The sequence below is a fragment of the Rhipicephalus sanguineus genome, chromosome 5 (assembly GCF_013339695.2).
Source record: "Rhipicephalus sanguineus isolate Rsan-2018 chromosome 5, BIME_Rsan_1.4, whole genome shotgun sequence".
Lineage (NCBI taxonomy): Eukaryota > Metazoa > Arthropoda > Arachnida > Ixodida > Ixodidae > Rhipicephalus > Rhipicephalus sanguineus.
This window is the reverse complement of record NC_051180.1, coordinates 178,995,041-179,013,136: the sequence shown is the minus strand read 5'-3', so window position 1 is coordinate 179,013,136 and position 18,096 is coordinate 178,995,041. Positions and strand designations below refer to the sequence as shown.

Genomic DNA, 18,096 nt, shown 5'->3' with positions numbered 1-18,096 from the left:
CTACTACGAGCACGACGAGGGACGAACGGGTGCCGCCTTAAGGAGCTTCGCCCCTAAAAACGCTTTCGTAAAGCACTTATTGTCACCACTCTTATTATTATTATTATTATTATTATTATTATTATTATTATTATTATTATTATTGTTGTTGTTGTTGTTGTTGTTGTTGTTGTTATTGTTATTATTATTATACCTCGCGAAGGAAATGAATTTGTTTTTATTTATTTATTTATTCATTCATTCACTCCTCCTTCTGGTAATGTGATCTGCGTGGCGCCTACTACTACGATGACGTCACTGGGTAAAAGAAGACAGCTTCGCAGTAAAAGCTTTGTTCGTGGGTGCGCACCACCGCAACCTACCATTAAAGCACATTGTTCAAATCTGTAGCACGTACTTCATTGATAAAATCTGAAACTCTGTTTCCGCGCAGCCATTTAAGAATATCTCCTAGTAATATAGCCGCTATCGATAATAATAATAATTGTTGGGGTTTTACGACCGAAAAACACGATGTGATTACGAGCCACGTCGTAGTGTAGGGCTTCAGAAAATTCGACTACCTCGGGTTCTTAACGTGCACCTAAATCTAAGTACACGGGCTTCTAGCATTTCTTCTCCGTCGAAAAAGGCTACCACGTAGTTTGCTTAAAGCGTTATGCAGAGGCGCTTTTAGATGACAGAGAGATTTACAGCTCCTACGTGTTTTCTCATCACAGAACAGCTTTAGTGGAGCTGCGAAAGGAGGCCGAGAAGTTGCATTAAGTGTGATTTCTTCTTTTAGGGGCGTAGCTACTCTTAGTCTAACCTTGTCACGTCTCCGTTGTCCGGCGTATCTCCCGGCAGCCGGCAGTAAACGGCAGTATCTGTCCGGTGGTGGTGGTGGTGGTGGTGTGCGGCGTGACCACCCTTACTGCGCATGCGCATACCCTCTCCACACACCTCCTCTCCACTCCCCCTCACCATTCCCCATGTCCTCTATCCCTCTCCCTTTTCCCTCTCCACTCACCCTGTCCCCTTCCTCTCTCCCATACCCCTCTCCGCTTCCCCCCCTTCCCCTCTCCCATAACCAGTCTTAAAAACGGAGGGGGCGTGCACACATGAAGGCACCCTAAAGACAATGCGCTGCGACAGTACGTGATATCACCCTCTCCTCTCCTACGCTTCCCCCTCTTTCTCCTCTCCTACGGTCCCCCCCCCTATCTTGCCTCGCGGCGCAGCGGTGCCGACGCAGGTAGCGTCGCGAGGCAGCGTCGCGGCAGCGTCTTGATTGAAAAAACCGACCGCTCGCGCTTCACAACCGTTCACTGACCACCCCGTATCTTGCCTCGCGACGGTGCCTGCGTCGGCGCCGCTGCGCCGCGAGGCAAGATAGGGGGGGGGGGGGGACCGTAGGAGAGGAGAAAGGGGGGAAGCGTAGGAGAGGAGAGAGTGATACATATAGGCACTGGATTTTGACCTCCAAGGTAGTGCGTGTGTGCGATTGCTCCTGTGCGTGATTAAACAATGAAAATTCACAGCGTACATGTAAAATTAAAGTGAGCTGCAAGTCCTCATAAATCTCATCGAACCTTTAGTATAAACGCGCCCGATCTCACGTCGGTGAAGATGTACTGGGCAGAATTCACGGAAGATTCACGGTTTACCGATGAACCTCCGCAGCTTCGCCCACTCATCATCATTCACTCCGTGGATATGGTGTGATTTTTTTTACTACCAAGTTCTTTGCACTACGAGTGTCAAATATAAACAGAGGGTTGTATTAATCAGTAATACGCATACAAACGAAAAATATTCCGCAGTTATGAGGTTAACAAAGTATTATGATAATTGTAGTGACATGGAGGGGTGGTAAATCTGCACGTAAATGTTGCCACAAACCTGAGAATGCAATTTTGCGTTCCCCAATCAGAGAGGTGATTAGAAAGGCGTGTGATATAGATCTGGCGCATAGCAGTAGAAAGAAATTGTGAACAAATATAGAAGAAAAACAAGCATATACAGGGTGTTTTTAGACAACAGAGATTTTTTTATTAAAATGCTATGATAGTGAGGCCCCTGTCGTCTTCACAGACGAACTCTACGCCAAGGCGGAAAAACTTGCCGTCAGTAATTAAAAATCATTCATTAACATCTTATTTATGACTTTAGGGCCGTTGTTTACATTGAAGATCTGTAGGGCGTGACAATTTGACACGTCAATTTTTTAAATCACTAAAACGCACGTAATTTTAGATAATAGTCACCGAAATCAAAGCCCCGATCGACGCGATAAGGAAACTGAGCGCACCGTGCGTGCAGGAAATCCGTCCGCCCGGTAGCGTCAGACCGGATGTTCACGTGACATTTTTTTTTTATTGCAATAGCAATTATATGGAGTCTCGGCTGGTTTTTGTGCGTCCCCGTCGCCGCCGTCATGCACCGTATATGTATAAGTATGTAGATATATATAAACGCCCCAACGAAAAATAATTCAGAAAAATGCTTCCGATGCGCGGAATCGAACCAGGGACCTCTCGGTCGGCAGCGCGTAGCGCTGGCCACTGCGCCACAGAACGCAGATCGTCCACGTTGCTAACGGCGAGCGTTATATACACACCCTTTACCGCTGGCCGGACTCAGAGACGGCAGGCGCCTATAAGCGTGTCTTCATTTCCAGCGAGATGGCGCGAGGAGGGCGCTGGACGAGGAGCACGCCGATGCTCTTTGCCCGACAAAGCGTGGTGGCCTTCGTGCGCTTATCTCAAGGAAAGAAGGGGCGGGCGCGGGCTAGAGCGGGGCGTTGTATGTCTTGTTCTTTCCCCACGATGTCCGCGCTGAAGTCACAGAGCGTACGACGATCACTTCGCTCGCTCCAGCGGCCGCGTTTGAGAAAGGAGCGCGCTGTTGAAACAGAACTAAGTAACAACTGCGAGGTTTAGTTCGCGCTCGTCCTGTGTATACCTGTTCGTTCGTTTCGTGCGTCCTGCTTTATGTCTGAGCAGTGCGCTTCAAGTACCGAGCTGTGATGCATGATAGTTCGCGCTGGTCTTGTGTGCGTTCGTTCTTTTGGAGCGTCCTTTGGGCTCGAGCGACGCGCTGACGATTTCGAGCTGCTTTCCGTTTTTCTCGTTACATTCCAATTTGTTGCTATCACATTCATTGCTTCGCCATTGCGGCGAAACTGTGACTTTTTTTAAAAGGCACGTCGCAGCACAATATGGTCTGCAAGAACGGCAAGTCGTCTCAAACACCCAATTAACCGCTTATTCATTGTGTTTCGTGTGCAGTGCTTTATCCTTTTTTTTGGCGCCGTAGCCAAGAAAACTGCAATTTCCACTTTTTTTTTTCACTGTCCACCTTAAAACTATAGGCGGCAGCCACTGCGGCGCTACTCCTCGCAGACAAGCGCACACGTTATTTGCACTTCTTTGGAGTTTAAGAAGGAAACGGATACGCGCTACACACCAAACGCAAAGAAACGGTGCATTTTGGGTACTTGGGACGACTTGCCCTTTTTGCAGAACGTGTGCTGCTGCGACGCGCTTTTTTTTTCAAAAATTGTCACGTGAGCTTCCGGTCTGAAGTGACTGGGTGACGGATTGCCTGCGCACCGTGTGCGCTCAGTTTCGGTGTCGCCTCGATCGGGGTCTTGATTTTCGGTGAATATTCTCTCAAATTACTTGCGTTTTCTTGCGATTAAAAAAAATGGGCTTGACATAAAATCTCACGTCCTACAACTCTTTCATACAAACAACTTCCTCTAAATTTGATAATTAAAAAGTTCACTGACAAATTTTTCTTAATTACTCATTGAAATGCAACTTTAGGTGCTCAAAGTTGTCCCGCCTGGGCGTAGAGTTAGTTTGCGAAGACGACAGGGGCCTGACTATCATAGAAGTTAAAAATCTGTCTTGTCTAAAAAAACACACACTTACGAAATGTGTGATAGGCCAAAGTAGAGTGCACTATAAAGGCTTCTAGTACAATCTAGCCAAAAGAATGTTAGAAATCTGCAAATGTTGCCAGAAACACACCAATGCTTCCCAGCTCCTAGTTTGAACGTCACAGTGTATATCTTGTCGCAACAGCGGGTCTTCATGGGTTTTTTTATGCGTGCATTAATGATCTGCAACAACGCAACATAATATTGCCATGCCCGCTTCTTGTTTTACTTTGATGTATTCGGATTTGACCCGCAAGGACGGTTAGCCACGCTCGACACTGACCGCGCCGCAGTGTTCGAGAAGTTTCGCGAATGTAGTAGATCATTTTGTTAACCTTGCGCGCAGGACGCGAATAGTCAAGCTGATTCCAGAGCTTGCGCGACCACCAGTGATGAAGTTGGAATGTTCTATGCGTGATGTATAAAAGGCGGCGCGTCCCAGCCATGAGCAGTGTATCGACGGCCGACGCTTTGTTCTCCGCTGTCAGGATACAGTGTGTATTGCTGTAGTTTGACTTTTCGTTTCCCGGCCACAATTTCGGCCAAATAAAAAGTTTTAATCTTGGACACGCCGACTGCTACCATCGCCGACGTCACGACCACGGGACGATATTTTGTGGCACCTCGATTACATTGTTAGGTCGAAAAGGAAAGCACATCTGAAGGGTTTACCGCAGAATTATGAAGACGGGACAAGTAGGGAGAACACGTACACAGGCGCCAATACTGTTCTCAAGACAGATTGGGTAAGCGCTAAATTAATAGTAAATTCGCCGCTACAGACATTACAAAAAGAATGGCACATTTCGCCTGTATATTTTTTTTTTCACACTCGTATCTGCAACAACATAATTAAACCACTACAGTTAGACTGAAATAGGTATAAAACATGTCCACATTCTTGTGGACACAAGTCCAAAAAATTTATAGGTTGTGATGGCCGCAGAACGATGATCGCGAAAATAAATGGAAAAAGTCCGGCAGATCTCACGCTCTGTGGGAATCAATTCCACGCAAAGCAGTCGACGTCTCGAAGCCTATGTCGGAATTTTTGCTTTGAGCCAAGCGTTACTAGGTGTATCGACGTCTTTGTGCAAATTGAGTAGTGCGCAGATCGTGTCCTCACCAGGCACGCCGACCACACTGGCGCATAAAGGTGGCTCTTGGTATGACGTAACGTCCTTACTCACGTTACAGAAGAGACGTCGTGCCTATAGCGACAAAGTGCACGCTACGGTGCGATGATGCGCGTAAGAAAACTAGCTGTCGTAGGCATATTCGTGGAACTCGGGACTATTGGCCTCGAGGCCCACCACTGGAAACGCCGGCGCCACCGTCGGCGTGACGTGCTTGGCAGGATCACGTGGTCTCAGCGGCCGCGTCGGCTGCTTGTGGCGCACTGCCGCGTGCTTTGAAAACGAGTTTCAAGTCCCACATGCGCTGCGGTCTGTTCAAATTCGGTAGTTTTCTCTCATTTTCTACTCAATTGAAGCCATTGTAATAGAGTGGCTGCCTCCGAAGGCGACGAACATGGGGCTCTACCGCTCGGTGCCGCAGTGCCGCGCTTACGCAAAGGAGCCCAGTGTCAGCCTGCACTGGTAACCGCGGGACAAGAAACAGCGTGAAGCATGGGTTGTAAAGCTAAGAACCGGCAAGTAGCCATCCGCTACGAGTCTTGTGTGCAACAAGCACTTCCGCGACGAAGACTTTTGTTACTGTGTCGGGCCTGCGATGTTCGGTGAGTAGCAGACAGCGCGCACTGAGACGATGGCTCGCGCGCGCTTCCCGCCGGTAAATGATGCTTATCTGCCACAGGATGGTAATAGCGCTACCTTTTACCACGTGCGATGCCATCTCAGAACCCTCCAATGCGACCTCTTGATTGTCGGCCCCGTGCTCAGCGTCCACAAGATCGGCTGCAGATGCGCAAGTCATTGTTTAGATACGTTGAATTAAAAAACGCACAGGGTCCCTTATGCATTCGTTAAAGAGGACTAGAAGGCGAAAGCTCACGTTTTGTGTGAGCACCAAACGAAACGAATGCGCTGAATAAAGAAACAGAAGCAGCGGCATTTGCCCGCTGAGAAGACCGATCAATGCGCAGTGCGAGACAACTTGTCAAATGACATTGAAACGTACCCGAATTTAGACCGAAAAAGAAAAAAAAATACACTGAATCGTCGGGACGGCAGATCACGAAGTTGCCATGCGCACCGAAGCCGCAATTGTAAGGAAATTGTTTTTGAACTGCTCTGATAGCGTCCGCGCAACAGTAGTTGTTTGTTTACTCACAAATTCTCATATTTTGCGGCCTAAAGTTCACAGCGCAGTGCCAAAACGCGATCGTAGCAAAAGCGAAACCATCAGTACGAACATACATGCAGACGCTCATACATGCAGAGGCACCGTCAGTCGTCGCGAACCCGTGCGATCGCTGGCTTGAGGCTTCTTTCTGTTATGCTCCGTTTGGTTATACAGGCAGTCTACTCTAACGAGATATTTCACTTAGTTTGCACTGAGCGAGTGGCTACCTTCACGCAGGAAGCCGGTTCAGGGGTCTCCAACGCGGTGACAGCGTGAAGCGGGTGCTCGGTTTTCTGCAGAGACAGCGACTGTAGACTATCTTGTGCTTTCAGTTCGTCGAAAATGATTATCTTGACAGTAAAGAACACAGTTCATTTCGAAAGTACTTACAGAAATGCCCTGAAGGGCTTCCGCGAGGTGTTTTTGTAGAGCGCCGACAGCAAAACCTATGGGGAGCGCGCCGGTGGTATCCTGCCTAGCACGCAATCGAGGCGCGTCCGATAGAGGGCGACTCCGTAACTCCTCGAGGCCAATAGCTTGCAGAGTTATAGGTGTACATGTATGATGTTTATTACATTGATATAAAAGCGAAAAGCCAACACTACAACCACAATTGGCTTTGTCCTGACGTTATTCTGCCACGGGAATTCTCGCAGAAGCAGTTTGAAGCACTGGCGTTGCTTCGTGGCAGAATACTTGACTGCCGTGCAGAATGCCTGGGTTCGATTCTGGCTTGAGCAGAGATTTTATTTGCTTTCAGCGGCGTTGTCAACGGGACAAATACGCCGCTGATGCCTGCACCGCATTTTGTGTGACACGGGCTCTTTATGATACTGTTGGGTTAGGACTTCCGATGTCTCGGTTGATATAGACAATACCGCCGGCCGCGGTATGCGGGAATGTGCCACACGTGACTGGCGGAAAGTGTATCATGACCTACCCGACAGGTAAGTCAAGTTATTCATGTCAAGACCTGCGAATCGTGTTCGTCATACACTCACGTCCTCACATGCCAATTTTCGTATAAACAAATTTAAGGAAACGATCACGGGAGCACAAAGACGTAGGCAGATAGATAGATAGATAGATAGATAGATAGATAGATAGATAGATAGATAGATAGATAGATAGATAGATAGATAGATAGATAGATAGATAGATAGATAGATAGATAGATAGATAGATAGATAGATAGATAGATAGATAGACAGACAGACAGACAGACAGACAGACAGACAGACAGACAGACAGACAGACAGATGAGAAACTGTTGAAGTGCCTTTGGTTCGCTAAAAAATGCTTCTCATTTAAAACAATGTTACCAGGAATTCATAGTGGAAGGCACGGCGTTGATGCCAACACCCTCTACGGTAAGGAGGCGTGAAACCAGCTGCTCAACAACTCAAGGGTTTGAGATGGTCATCTGGGAAGATCGCAGTTTTGTTCAAGCACGCCCATCTCAATCTTTAGAGACACATTGTCCCCAACCGAACACACTGCACTTACGATCATTATAGTGTGAGGAAGTGGTGCATTATAGTGCATTAAATACTTTATTTTCGATGCGTAAGCATTCTGAGAAACTCTGCGCGATATAGGTATCGCGCTCTTCGGTAGCGCAGCTTTTATTTAAACCTATTATTAACTGAATGATAAACCACTACTCTCGCGTTATGAGAGCGCAGCTTTAATATTTTTATATGCAAATATTAACTTTTCCTGTGGCATTTCTGACCGAAACCTCATGATGTATGCTAACGAATGCTGTACCCGATGCTCCTCTATATTGAACATAAAACCTTTGTACTAGCACGTTGACTCATTCAACTTATACCGGCGTCACACGGGCACTTTTGATCGCGATGAGGGCCGATACGGATTGGGCTCGGTCCGGATCAGGTGCTGCTACACGGTCACTTTTAATCGCGATCATGTCCGATCGGAATCAAAACGACCGCGATCTGCGCATCACGCTTTGGCTCCGTGATCGCTATTCGGCTGTAGTCAGCGCCAAACATGATCCGGATTAGGCTGGACCGTGTAGCAGTGACCAGCTTGTTGATCGCGATTAACCCCCGTATTCTTAAACGCACCTTCACTCGAGCCTTCGCCTCGACTTGACCAAGTCAAGGCGAAGCGCCCTCCTCCACTCAAGGAGCCGCTGGGTTTCAAGAACGCTCCTCGGCTTCGCCAAGGGACACTTTGCCAACGCTCCCTTGACTCGAGTGGCGTCTGATAACGAGAATATTCCTAATGTGGTTAGGAAATAGCTGTTTCTGCTCAATATTTATGTGCTTTTCTTAGATAATCTTCTTTATCAGTCGACGTTACGGCAAAATACACGCCTTTAAATCTGTAGTGTAGCTTCCGTAAGCTTGAGCCGATAGAGTAAGCGAAACCCCCGCTTGAAATCTGGCAACAGTCGCATCCCGGCTGCTGAAAGAACAGCTGATTCCGATGTGTCTGCTGCTGATCGTTTCCACGCGCTTAACTTCTTTTATGCCGCATGCGTCTGTTAATCGCTGTATATGATTACGGCAGTGTCTACTTGTGTACTGTTCGTGACCCAGCTTTCGCCATGGTGACTGACGACCTACTTGAGTGATAGCGAAAAGCAGGGCCCATCGCATGGACGATTTGTCGTTTTGTTTAGCTTGCTGCTGCTGAGAGCCTTCTGTTCACTGATGCAGCTGCAGAACGGATAATGCGGGTGAGTCATTTTTACATACGATCACATTATACTGATGTGCTTGGTGAATTCGCCACCGCACTGTGTGCAGGAATTACTTATCGTAGGTAAATTTGCTCTCGATGCGGAGTGCTAGCATAGTAAATAATTACAGGAGCCTGCGCAATTGTTATTTTCTCATTTCATTTCTTGAGACATTTAACGCGACACTGGTAGTGGTTCCGCTTCGTTTATTTTACAAATGTGGTAGAGACTGCTCGCAGCTGCTACTCATAATTATCACAGTGTCGCGTTAAGGAGTACGTATGCTATGCATGTGGTAGAGCGTTCAAATTAGACTGTAACGCAGGTTGAGGAAAGCATTCGCTTGTGTTTTCTCCACTATCGACGGAAGCAGTGTTTTAAAGTCGTTTTTATTTTAATTGGCAGCGTATGTTGTCGGTTAACTTGGACTAATGTGTGTTTGGTTTCTTCTAAACAGCGTTTCTTGACATCAGGTATACTTTATGCGAAGTTTTAATATTCGGATGATGCATAAGTTAGCAGTTCGTTACTTCCATAAACGTTTTTCTATTCGCCGTGCATTTGTCGATGTACCTAACGTGACTAATTCTAATGGACGCAACGGCCATATTTTAAAATGTTTGTCCTGTCTTTTTATTTTGGAAGCGCAGGCAGCCTGTAATTAGTGCACGAGTGCCCTGTGTACTGATGTTTTGGCATTCATTTGCAGTTTGTGACCCCTGGGAATACCTGCTGAGGAGGGCATCGGCATCTGTGCTGTATAGGGACGCTTTGGCATTCCAGAGCATCCTTTGTTATTCTGCACATCACGAGACTGAAGCCGTTTCTGCCTTTTACTGCTGTTCTGCCTTAACGACTACCGTGTGGACGCACTCAACCTGGGCGGATGTGTTGTAAAGAAGCAGAGTAAACTACTCTGCTGATTCAACGAAGACGACAGCACCGAAATGGTGAAAGATTCTCAAGGGCCTTGCAGTCATCGCAGCTACTTCTGGTCACAAGAACCGTGTAAATATTTGTAAATATCCGCTATCAAGTAAAATCAGCTTGCCTACCTGTTGGAACCGCGTCACCTCCCTTCCATGGAAGAGGAACAGTGCTGCATTCTATAGAACGTGTTTGATTGTTGTAGAACTGCTTTTTCTATATAATCAGAGCAGATGAGGTTTTTTGCGATCCTGTCCGAACACGAAAGCACAGAGAAAACTCTAAATCAATTGCAAAGGGTAAATGAATTTTTATTATATGTGCTTGATGAAGAATAACGTAGGTGACAAAATACAAGTGTGTAAAGCTGCAAGGTGTCCGTCAATAAAGCATATGCAGCCTACATACTGTCATGAAATTCGAGCTTGTAGGACATCATAAAGAAGATACAGGTGGTAGCCACACTAGTGTGACTAATCTATGCAGTGCAGCTATTAACTGCAGCATTTCTTCCTTTGTGTACAGTCATGCAAACGCTGCAAATACTGCACATTTGTAAAGAGTGTTGGTGTATCTTCTAGTCTCCGCAGCCAGGTTCCTGCACAAAAGAAAGGGGTTATAAATAATGAACATAGTGGTACATCAATGCTGCATTTTTCTTTACTTCTCGTTCTACACACATTCTTCAGTACTTCTCGCCTTGAAGAACAGACATGTCTTTTGTTGACTTAATGAGCTTTCACTATTTTGATACATGTTTGGGACAGGCACTTGTGCATCTGAACAGACGTATGGCTATCCAACACCCATTAGCTTCGTTATATAATTGCTCAAACGTCTACAATTACACTGCGTGTGCTATTGTTTTCTTAAAATTTGCCGTCATTGCTTAATTAGAAGCAGTGTTATTAAGCTTGAAAATAAAACATTCATTCATTTCTCTGCTGTATCTTTTGTGTTTTGATACGTTTCACGCATTTTTGCATACATGCAGGTTTCATACTGCACCACCACCTGGTTAATTTCATATAGCTAGGCTTGGACGTCCATAGATATTGTGGGCTACATAAATACTGTATAACGAAGCTACGAATTACGTAGTTATAACTTTCAATACTAGGAACTGCACACTCGTTGTACCCCATTACATTGTCTTTTGTTTTCCATAAACCATCCCAAATGTGGATCTGATCAAACACAGGGAAAATGCGAAAAACAAAATAGAAGAACGTACCTTCACGTTGATACAGAAGATCTTGCAGAGGTATGCTTCTTCGTATTTCGGTTAGGGTAGTGAAGATTTACATGAGCGAAAGCCGCTCAGGTGTGCGGTGAATGCCGGCGCATGAATAGTCAGGTACGCACCCATGAAGCTAGCATGAATAATTCACCCATTAATTGGAGAAAAGTTCGCTCTTTCACTTTCCTTTCGCTATCGCGCAGTCTTTCGCACCGGGCTTGAACTGATGCGGCGTAAGGTCTTCAACGAAATACACATGAAAGCACTGGCGACCATAGTAAGACCAGCGACTCCTCTATAGAGGAGGCGCTGGTAAGACTTGGAACACTCGCACGATGATTATCCGAAAGCAGGTAATCCATTGGTTCATGCACGGAATGCAACACGTCACGGCACAAGAGCGCGGTCCTCTTGACATCATGCCTCTCGGAGCCACAGCAGCCACAGTAACCTGAGCCGTTGCCGAGCCACTCGATGACAGCGCCGTAGTAAATGCGCACCTTCACTGTCGAAAGCAAAACGGCAGCGGCAGGGCGGCAGCTTGATCCATCGGGAAATGCCGAACAAGTGAGCGACGCACCGCATGGATGCCACGCTGACCGTGGCCTCCGAAATGGTGAGCGCGCGGCCCGCTATCTCGGAGGCCACGCGCTGACGCCGAAACTTCACTCGAGGAACGATTCAAGGTAGCTCCCGCGCTACCTTGACAATCTCAAGTGAAACACTCGAGATTTCCTCAAGTCGAGGTGCGTTTCGAGTGAAGGGCGATTTGTGAATCGGAAAACGGCCCTCAAGGAGCGTTTCGAGTGAAGGGTCGAGTCGAGGAGCGTTTGTGAATACGGGGGTAAGAAGTGCGATGCGGATCGGCCCTGATCGCGATCAACAGTGCCCATGTGACGCAGGTATTACTCCTAAATGCTCTCGTGTTGAGGATTGGGGGTGTCTGGTAGAAATACAGGCTTGAATATTCGTAAAAACGCTAGCAAGATACACAAAACGGATATAACTATTCACACGCTGCATGGACCCGCCACGGTGTTGTAGTGGTTATGGTTCTCGACTGCTGACGACCATAAAGTCGCGGGATCGAGTCCGGCCCCGGCGGCCACATTTTCGGTGGAGGCGACAATTTTTGAGGTACATGTACTTAGATTTACGCCCACGTTCGACAACCCCAGGTGGTCGAAATTTTCGGAGCCCTCCACTGCGGCGTACCTCATAATCGGCAAGTGTTGAATAGCGGGCGAGTTGGTTTGTCGTACTTTAACTGACACAGCACATCTCTTGAATGAAGAAACGTACAGGACATAAGGCAACCGCTGCCGTTGGCTTATGTCCTGTACGTTTTCGGTTGTGTCTGTGTTTTCCACTAAGCGCACTTTTGAGATCAATCAACACCAACGAGCCCACCTTATAGCACTCCTCTGTGTGCTAGCTCGTCGTCTAACGTTGGATTTGTAGAAGTCAGCGACATTTACAAGTGCACGGCTGCATACCTTGGACACTGATCTTGAACTGCGTATTCCGTACAGCCTATCACGACGTGACTCTACCCTGCTAGTCTGTTTATGGCTTGGAGTGGCCTTCTCACATGCCTGTAAATTTCAGGGATGGGCAAAGATACTTTGAAATTGTATCGCGATACAATACAAGATACTCAGGCAAGAAGTATTTGAGATACAGATACAAGATACCACAACGCCGATTGTATCCGATACGATACATTCCAATTGTATCTTAAGATACTTCGATACATTCGGAAATTTGTCATTATATATCTGTATATACGGTAATGTAGCACTAAACACCGATGCACAAGAATATTCGCTTGAAAGTTTAATAACTGCGACCAATTTTGTTTCATTCGTATGAAATGTCTGTTAGTATCACCAAAGTTTTGTATTTCTTGCTGAAGGTATATTACTTTTTTTCCGAAACAAATTATTGGGGTTGCTTTAGCTGCTTACCATGAGAGCTCTTTACACATTTCGCTGATAACAGTTTTTGCTTGCCGCTTTTTTAATTGGGTGGAGTCAATGTTCTGCTTGCGGACGAGCTAGCGAGCTGCCATCTTCAATAAGAAGCCTCCGCACAATCGTGCAAATACCGTTGTTAAGTTCTACCTTGCCCGTACAAGTATCACGGTTGCCCAATGCCCGATAACCGGACAGGTGTACATCAGCGAGAACGCTGGTAGTGACATTCATTGGGACGCATCTTGTTTACGTAGAGAGCATAAAACTGCAAATAAATTATATACTGCTTATCGGCTGGCGTAAAGCAACGTACTGAATAATGCGCGATCGTTTAAGAGTTTTCCTTTTATGAGAGAACATCTGCAGCCCAGAAAACGTGTCAGACGTGTTCTATCGTTGCACGAAGTGTCGCAGGGCACCGCCGCTATTGACACTATATTGCAACTTGAGCTCCGATGACCTGGTGATTAGTAACAGTAAAAATATTTAGAGAAGACTAAGAAAGAAAAACCAATGTAACTAAGTAAAATAGAAAAACGGTTCTGTATCAAACACATCGAATAAGTATAGGAACACGATACAGGTGGCACTCCCTAAAGCTAATAATAATCGCTCAGTTTAACGTCCCACAGAACCATGATATGATAATGATAGACGCCATAGTGGAGGGCTCCGGAGATTTCGACCACGTGGTGTTATAAAACTCAAATATATGCACACGGGCATCGAACTGCGGCCGCCGCGACCTACGGGTTGGCAGTCAGGCACCATAACCACTAGACCACCGTGGCGGGTAACCCCTAATAGCCATGACGATTAGGCATTTTAGGTAACACCACAGAAAATTTAGTGCCTATGTAACATAGCGTCAACCGACTCGTTGAGACGCCCATTAGAAAAACGGAGCATTTTGTATAACAATGTTTCTCCAATCCCTTTATTAACTACTTTGAGATCTCTCCCAATATTTTACGTTATTATCATGAAAAATCAATTTCGCTATTTTACTAAGTAGTAAGCAGAACTTTTGTTACTGCATGCTCCAAGCACGCGCAGAGTATTATATATTTGTTCTTAAGGTCGCCTTGACACAACAGTAAACTTAAGTAGAATATAAGCCTTTATACAATAGCAGAAATAATGCAGACGGCTAAAATTAATAATAAAGCAGTGAGCTTACGTTGCTGGCACGTTAAAGACATATTGCTGTAGCAGACCAGAAAAAAGCAATACAGATACATAAATAATGTGTGGGATGGAAAAGGACATCTGAGAAAGGACTTGTGCTAGTAATCCAATTGTGATTTTGAAAACTCATTGAAAAAAAGAAAAGGAGACGTGCGCCAAGATAGCTTCTGCTAAGTGAATGCTTGTTCTGTTATATTCAGCATCGGTGCCGGTGGTACTATAGCTGTTAGAATATTATTTGCATATACGTCAATCTCGTTGCATGTAAGTCAAACTTGCATCTACGAAGTCCTTCAAATCACCGATGTGTGAAAGCCACGCGACGCAAAGCAACCCCTTTTCTTGCATTCTTGAGACATCGTAGCGACGCAGCAACGCAAGAGAAACTTCGATAACGACACCACAACGGCATCAGAATTTGTGCAAAAGACACCGCATGCATTGGAGCACGCGGCACAATATAGTAGCTAAGAGCAAAGTGCCCTAGCACTGACACTACTAAAGAGAAGAAAAGGAAACCGTGAAAACAAAATGTCGTCTGGGCATAGACGTTCGCGCGTTTTTCGAGACGACGCGAGCGCCACCACATGACTCTGCTTCCTCAATAGGGACGCTCAGAGCTCATCACGTGCCCTCACTGGAAAACTCTGGCGGAAAGGTAAAATAATGTCATTGTCTTTAGTTTTAATCTGGTTGCTCAGTAGGAGCAGTCTCCGATTGAGAAGCGGAGTTCAACAAACGTTTATTGCTTCGCACCGCGGTGTTGCGATCGCAGTATCTTGTATCTTAAGATACACGATACATCCTTCAATATATCGGAAATACAGATATTGGTACACGTCTTGCGAGACGTATCGCGATACAGATACAAGCTACCCAAAGAGTATCTAAGATAGTATCGAAGATACATGTATCTTCGATACTGCCCAGCACTGCCTGTAATTTATTCTTGTAATGGCTAAGAGCCCGTCATGTGAAGTCTGCGGGTGCAGAGAAATTGTCGCACATCTTCTCTGTGAGTGTACTCGCTTCAACTCCGAAAGAGCGGCCCTCTCAGCCGCACTAGGCCAGCTGGACAACCACCCTCTCACGCAGTACAAAATCCTAAGGGCCTTGCTTTCCCGGTCTTCAGCACGAGCCGCTCTGAGGGCGTTGTTGCGGTTTCTTCACGTAACCGGACTGAATGATAAACTGTGACTATTGGCAGAAAAAGTTGCTGTGTAGTGCTTGGACTACGGTCATAACCTTTTTTTGACGCGTGCTCTCGTCAAAATTCTATTCCTTCCCTTTCATTCTTTTACATACCCTTTCCCCTTTTCAAGTACAGGGTAACAAACCGGAGGATTCTTGTGGTTAACCTCCCCGTCTTTCCTTTATCTTTCTCTCTCTCTCTTTCTCTTAGTTTGAGCTAGTTTGTATTGCTTCATAACGTAAGAAACTTTTCGGAGGAAATTGACTGAGCACGAAGAATACACGGAACTATAGGACGGGCGCCATTAGGACTGCAGTGTGTGCAAATAAGAGAAATATTTCTTGGGTTTTAACGTATCAAAACCACAATATTATTATGAGGAACACCGTAGTGGAGTGCTCCGGAAATTTCGACCACCTGGGGTTCTTTAACGTGCACCTAAGTCAAAGTAAACGGGCCTCAAGCATTTTCGCCTCCATCGAAAATGCGGGCGCCGCGGCAGGGATTCGATCCCGCGACCTTCGGGTCAAATAAGTAAAATAAAAAGCGAGATGCACTCGCGAAAAAGTACGAAAAGAAACAGCATGCAGATCAACGCCTACTGCTTGTAAATTTGCAGGACGTGCTCCGAGGGACCATTGCTTCGAGCCAGCTGGCCAGAGTGCACATTCAACCCACTCTGGTGAATGGAAAGCGCAGCGGGGCTTCAGTAGGCGGCGTCATAGTGGACAGGGCGTACGTCTGCCTGAACCAAATCTACAAGCGCAAGTCGTCGCTGAGTGCAGGCGTAAGCCTGCGTGAAGTCAGCCCGGTCTGCATCCTGTCCGGATACTCCTTGATGGTCGAGAGCAAGTTTGCTGAAAGGGACGAACTTCTACACATCGAACTCTGGGTGCTGTTCTGTGCAGGGAACTGGGACAGCTTTGTCGCGTGGCCTTTTTCTAGGCAGGTGAGCTCGGGAGACACGTGCATACTTACCGACATTTCATGATACACGGAAGGGCGCGATAATACGGTACACAATGAAGAAGATGGACACGGGACGACCCGCTACTAGCAACTGAAAATTTTTTATTGAGGAAAGAAATATTTATACTACTATGCAATCATACCTAACCCAACGAGTCATCATACCTAACCCAATAAAAAATTTTCAGTTGCTAGTAGCGCGTCGTCCCGTGTCCATCTTCTTCATTGTGTACCGTATTATCGCGCCCTTCCGTGTATCATGAACCAACACCAACTCGCCCAACTTTTTACCTTACTTACCGACATTTGACAGCGTGTATGTTGGCAAGACTGCAAACCATAGCGCAAACTGCGCGAGGAACACCTATAGAGTATGTTGGGAGTTAATTGGCAGATATTTCGTGAACACAAAAATATCTCATGTGAAATCTCAGGGGTTGGCTTTACGAATTCTCAAAACACACAATACCTGCTTTCTTCTCAAGTGTACGCGACGTGCTTGTGAAGTGCTTGTCCTCTCTTGTTCCTTCGTTGTTACATTTCATAGCGCTACTAAAACAAACCAACCGAACGAACTTGCCTAGCCTAGCCTAGCTTTAACGAGTGAACATTTTATCTCTAACAAATATACGTTCCCAAGCTAACATCGTCGAATTCAGTGTTCCTGTCGGTAACTTGTGTTCTCGAAGATATTCTTCTACAGCATCATGAAGTGGCCTTGCTTCATTGTGGACTCTAGATGTAACGACTGCGTACCATACTGCGTTACTACTGCGTACCCGGCTGCGTACCCTATTCTAAAATTACCTAACGAATCTTTCGCTCTTAATAAGCATGACGTGTGGACTTGCGTTACTTCTGCGAGCACGTAGATCCTGACGTAAAACAATTTAGGTGACACATTAGAAGAGCTGTACTGCCCTGTTGTGGGTGCTGGTATAAAACCAGTTTGAAGAAGAAAGCAAAGCGGTTTCGCAGCGTAATGTGACCTACCTACGCCGCGACCTTGCTCCGCCTGCACTCATTGAAAGGTAGGCAAGTCCCTGGCCATATTTTAATTGAATACCGATGACTAGTGCCTAGGTTAACAATGCGTGAACATTTATTTGCCAGTTACTCAAGCGCACTATAGGGTATTATACACCTTACTGTACGCACGACTTTCGCAGGTGACCCTCACTTTGGTGCACCCAGCTGACGAGCAGAAGAATATGTCCCTGCACGTATCGGTGCCCGAAGACAAAGAGCGTTTCGACTGCATTAAGAAACCTTCACCTGATGGCGTCAACGTGGCAATGCGTGCTCCTCCGGTTGCATGGAAGCAGCTTGAGCTGTCTGGTTTCATCGCCAATGATTCTCTGTGCATCTCAGTGGAAATGGAATGAGCCACTAAAGCGCCTCTCAAGCTCTACCATCCCAGCTTGCGAATTTTCCTTGGCACGCGTGTCGCGTAACTTGACAGGGGTTTTATGCACAACATATGCATCAGGGCTCACGATATCCAACTAACAATCACTGTAAACACTACTGTTTTTGCATGGTTTTCTCGTTTTCGCAGGTTTTCTCATTTAAGGTAACATGCTATATGCTTGCTTGCTTTGTTTTAATCACACACAATTCCACGTGTGTATACTACTAACGGCTTATGTTAGCGCACATTGA

The 18,096-nt window shown here is 46.2% G+C and overlaps 1 pseudogene; it reads left to right on the top strand.

Annotated features, from left to right (window-relative positions):
* LOC119395123 (uncharacterized) overlaps positions 1 to 17,819 on the top strand; it is a 41,522-nt pseudogene extending 23,703 nt beyond the window's left edge.
* Positions 17,820 to 18,096: the final 277 nt, after the last annotated feature.